Below are 5,776 nucleotides of genomic sequence, written 5' to 3' on the forward strand. Positions count from 1 at the left end.
GGAATACTGTGTTTTCCTGAAGAGGTCTAATTCTAATTGGAACCATCAAGGGGAATTAAATTGAATTATTGGCTGCTAGGAACTAGAAATAAATATACTGGAATACTGTGTTTTCCTGAAGAGGTCTAATTCTAATTGGAACCATCAAGGGGAATTAAATTGAATTATTGGCTGCTAGGAACTAGAAATAAATATACTGGAATACTGTGTTTTCCTGAAGAGGTCTAATTCTAATTGGAACCATCAAGGGGAATTAAATTGAATTATTGGCTGCTAGGAACTAGAAATAAATATACTGGAATACTGTGTTTTCCTGAAGAGGTCTAATTCTAATTGGAACCATCAAGGGGAATTAAATTGAATTATTGGTTGCTAGGAACTAGAAATAAATATACTGGAATACTGTGTTTTCCTGAAGAGGTCTAATTCTAATTGGAACCATCAAGGGGAATTAAATTGAATTATTGGCTGCTAGGAACTAGAAATAAATATACTGGAATACTGTGTTTTCCTGAAGAGGTCTAATTCTAATTGGAACCATCAAGGGGAATTAAATTATTTATATTGGCTGCTAGGAACTAGAAATAAATATACTGGAATACTGTGTTTTCCTGAAGAGGTCTAATTCTAATTGGAACCATCAAGGGGAATTAAATTGAATTATTGGCTGCTAGGAACTAGAAATAAATATACTGGAATACTGTGTTTTCCTGAAGAGGTCTAATTCTAATTGGAACCATCAAGGGGAATTAAATTGAATTATTGGCTGCTAGGAACTAGAAATAAATATACTGGAATACTGTGTTTTCCTGAAGAGGTCTAATTCTAATTGGAACCATCAAGGGGAATTAAATTGAATTATTGGTTGCTAGGAACTAGAAATAAATATACTGGAATACTGTGTTTTCCTGAAGAGGTCTAATTCTAATTGGAACCGATTGTATTTGTATTGCTGTTCTAAGGTTTGCTTGTTGCTTGTAGGTTTACAACCTACCAGGACGCGCGCCGAGTTGGACTCGTCGACGGAACAGATATTTTACGAGTATCACCCGTTAAAGGTTTGCCCAATGAAGAAACTTACTGGGCCGCGCTCAGCCTGTCATTCCGCCGAATCTCTATTCTATGTTAATGAACATAATAGCCTGAGGTCCCCAGGTAAACAAAACCTCGCACGTTTTGTAAGGCCTGTTCATGCACAAAGCGCCTAGTCTCACACAAGATAAGCATCACTTGTAGTATTTGTTATCAGTTATATAATACGACATATCACCCAAAATGTGCTCACCTAACACCTAGCGACATAACTGAATTTACTGGAAAATGGTCTTGCTACAGCTGCATTTCAGAAATTCTTCCAGTGGGCGCCGTCATGCCTCTATAACAATCACGGCCTATACAAATCCCAGTCTCCAATAAACTTGTAGGTTTACAACCTATAAGGACTACCAGGACGCGCGCCGAGTTGGAACAGATATTTTACGAGTATCACCCGTTAACAATAAACGAGAAAAATGTCACACTTGCACAAAAATTTGGAATATAAGATTATAAGACAAATGACCAAATGTTGCTACTGTGACAACCTATCCCACACAAGATGTTCTGCTGCCTCAACAGGCTGCAAAGAATGCTTGAGAAAAATTTTCCCAGCATATGATGTCTCCATTGGACAGCTTCACTTAACGGGTGATACTCGTAAAATATCTGTTCCACATATTTATATATCGACCGTCGACTAGTCCAACTCGGCGCGCGTCCTGGTAGGTTGTAAACCTACAAAGCTTCACATGATAAATTTCAGTAACACTATTAGTTTTAACCCCTTTAATCGCGACCACCTATCAAATCAAGCAATTACCTGGGGACCTCTTAACGGGTGATACTCGTAAAATATCTGTTCCATATATTGGACCGTCGACGAGTCCAACTCGGCGCGCGTCCTGGTAGGTTGTAAACCTACAAGGGACCTCAGGCTATTATGTTCATTAACATATACTTATATAGAGATTCGGCGGAATGACTATTCGGGGTTATGGTTAGGGTTCCGGTTAGGGTTGGGATTAGGGTTTATGTAAAACCGTTTTGTACGGCTGCAAAACCAAAAAAATCAAAGTCACGTGAAATTTTTGGGCGAGCGATTTAGTAAGAGCCGTTCTTTGCAGTACCATTCAACCGTTTATGTAATTCAGACAAAAGCATTTCTTACATTGGGCCTAAAGCTAAGTTATATAACAAGACGGTCAACATTATCAACAAGGACATAAACAATAAAATACGTCACAACTTGCCTACAAGACAAATTCCTAAATTCATTCAAGTCTACAGTCAGCAAGCATGTGCTTACTGCACAAGCACTTAACCCGGATGTGGATTGTGGGATGACAAGGACTGTGGACTGGAACAACTCAAATTTCGTACTTTTAGAAACTTAAATAATTTGGTACAAAATACGTTGATGATAACGAGCAACAAAACTTTGACCTCATAACAAAATACGACTATCTTCGAGCATTTTTACAATGCTATCGTTGTAGGTTTACAACCTACCAGGACGCGCGCCGAGTTGGACTCGTCGTATGGAACAGATATTTTACGAGTATCACCCGTTAACAGTTAATGCTATCGCTACCGCGCAATTTCACTGTCAGTGTCATTTACAAGATAAAAATATCACCGCGCATTCTTCAGACCCTGTGTCGCTGTTCTAACTTTCTGTCAAGAGATAAGAGTTATTTAGAAATTCTTAATATATTACTATTAAATTCTTAATAGTACTATTTAAATTTGCTAATAGCGTAATCATATTTTATACATTATTCATATTTTATACATTGTGTGCATATATTTATATTTGATTGTAATTAAAGATTTTAAGGCGTTAGTGCCGAGTAATGCCTCTGGGTAGTGCTCCTCAATCAATCAATCAACCACCAAACCCACCCCCCCCCGTAATTAACCGTTGAAGCATTTAATTGGAAACGTAATATGTGAACGACGTGACCCCTTGGCCTTATTAGGGATTAGGATCAGATTATAAAGGGTTAGGTTTTCGAATTGCTCTAACGTTTAACCAGCGAGCCCTCACGCTTGCAGGGGGAGGGGGGAGATTCCAAATGATTACGCTAGTGTAATTCTGACACGATACACGATAGCTATGCAAAACTGATTACGGAGGGAGAGGGGGGGGGGGGGGGGGGCCGGGGGTAAAATTTGTCTGAAAAGTGATTACGTGATATGTGTCATACGTGAACGATCCTTGTATCACGTAATCATAATGACCCCCACGGTCGTTTCACTATGAAATGAGTTTCACTGTATGCTGTAGAGTTTCTACGATACAGGGGCCGGAGCCGCGCACTCGTGCGCGGCGGGTCATACAACGTATGACAAAACGATCCCTACACCCTATTTCAATTTGTATTTAAGTTGCAATTCTTAGAATATTCTAATGAATTTACTGCAATATAGTTACACGGTAGGGACGGTAGCGTTAATCAGGTTTTCGAACGTAGTGGGAACAGTTTAAGCCAGTATCGTCAAGGTTAAGAAAAACAAAAATAAAACGCTATATGATTTTCTAGACGAAACAAAAGGTTCATCCAGCAGTCCTGAATGCTGAAGCCAGCCAAAAAATTAAAAAAAGTACAAACACGTATATCTATTCTGAATAGATATACGTGTTTGTACTTGAATAGTATTCAAATGGAGATGAGTTGTTTCTCCCAGCCAGTAGAGTACAGGAATTAAGGGGGAAATGCTGGTATTTATGGACGCTGCTATGAAAACCGGTCAGGCCGTCCTGATCTATTGAGCCTGGACGGACCTTTTCATCAGCTGGCAGGATCAAGGATCAAGGATGCAGACCTAAGTCCATGATAGAATGGGCCCAAGTTGTTTGTGCAATGGTAGTCTTAAGGTTAAAGGTACTACTTGAGAAAAGAAGGCTAATGATGACACTTGTGGTATCTTCTTGAGACATGATAAGGCAGCTTTAATTGTACTATCGAACTTAAACAGTCTACAAGTACAACCATAAAATTAAAAGATGGGTCATGGCATGGACATAATTTTATTACACAAAATTTGACTTAAAGTTAAAGATGAGCGCTATTTGCTTTCGGGAATCCCGATTTTATTCCCCGATTTTCGGGAATCCCGGGATTTTTGTTGCTCGGGATTCCCTTATCCCGGGTTGAATATTTTGATCGGGATTGACTTCACTAGTGATTAATCATCATCCGTTCTTTTTGGGGTTATGGTTTTTGCCAAACTTTTAAAGGCCAAATCACGCGATAACTCTTGGGCTTTGGGTGAGTGATTGTTTGGTTTTCAGCGTGTCGTATTAGGCATAAATATAATATGCAATAACTAGTGTAACCCGTGCCTACGGCCGGGACTTCCCCATCGCAGTTGAATTGCAATAGTATAAACAGTGCAAAAGTTGAAATTGTGCAAAAGTATAAACTCGCTCTGTTGAAACCGACCGCATTAAAGTAAATTTAATTCTGAGGGCCAATCACCGATCAGATAACACTAATTTGTAATTGCTAATTCGTATTCAATGGGGAGAGAGTGTGAGAGAGGGACAAAAAGTGAATCACTTTAATATCACATTTGCAATACAAAACTATAGTGCGTACCTTAGGGCCAATAAATTTGGTTCACAATAAATTTGGTTACCATAATTTTGGTTGCCATAATTTTAGTCACAAATTCCGCAAATTTTTAGTCTACAACAATTTTAGTCACATTTTTCGACTTTTCGAGACCATTTTCCATTCCATTTACCTTAAGAACGACACATTTAGTCTTCCCCGGCTGAGCATTTCAGATTAAGCTGCAATGCATTACTCAGGAATTTCAATAACATCAGATCCAGAGTTTGTGACTCTGTATCACTAAGTTCTTCAGTACACTGTTCAGTTTGAGTTTCTTTTCCGACTTTACCATTTCTGTCGGTACGACATAGTTTAAGTCGATATGATCCTTCAGCCGTTTCAACAGAGCATGCATTTGGATGGATCGATTAAAAATGTAATGTCCAAGAGGAGCTCTAACCCTTTAAGTGCAATAGGACTTTAGTACGGTTTTGTGCAGTAGGAATGGTGATGTCATATATTAATTATAAACATTGTTAGCTTAGGGGTCGATCACATATTACGTAATCAGCCGAGGGGGGAGAGGGGGTTTACAAATGCTTACGGTTGATTACGGGGGGGGGGGGGGGGGGGGGGGGGGGGGGGGGTTCCGGTCGTTGATTACGTAATCAAAATGTTCTTTTTTACCCTTTAGAATAATAACAATTTGACAATATTTTAATTCAAATTCCACTCAATTTCACTCTGATAGTGATAAAATTTAGAAATTGATCGAATATCCGGCTATAATAGTAAGTAGTTTAGAAGGTGCTTGGCCGGATATCATAACAATGATTTCGGCTCATCATGAAAATAAAGATAGCATGATCAGGGTAGCATGAAACGTAGAGAAAAGTGTTTTCTAGGAAAAAAGTCAAGGGGGGGGGGGCCCGGGGGGGGGTCAGCCGTCCGGCCATGATTACGTAATATTGCTGTCAGGAGGGGGGGGGTTGCATGGGTCTTGATTACTGTTGATATCAAATATATGCATGCAATGGCGCGCGCCATTATGCATCTTCAGTGCAAAATCAATTACACTTACACTCCAGATATTGATTTAGCGCGTTCCATATAAATGCGCGGAAGACCGTTTTGACGATATTTTCAAAGCACATGCTAAATTAAATTAAAACTACAAA

At 39.2% G+C, this 5,776-nt stretch overlaps 1 protein-coding gene across 1 annotated transcript in view; it reads right to left on the bottom strand.

Moving 5' to 3' along the window:
* The window catches only part of LOC134813587 (calcium-transporting ATPase sarcoplasmic/endoplasmic reticulum type-like), a 77,017-nt gene that overhangs the window by 50,356 nt on the left and 20,885 nt on the right, over positions 1 to 5,776 (bottom strand). The window lies entirely within an intron of this gene.

Source organism: Bolinopsis microptera, chromosome 3 (genome assembly GCF_026151205.1).
Source record: "Bolinopsis microptera isolate Bmic1 chromosome 3, MBARI_Bmic_1.0, whole genome shotgun sequence".
NCBI lineage: Eukaryota > Metazoa > Ctenophora > Tentaculata > Lobata > Bolinopsidae > Bolinopsis > Bolinopsis microptera.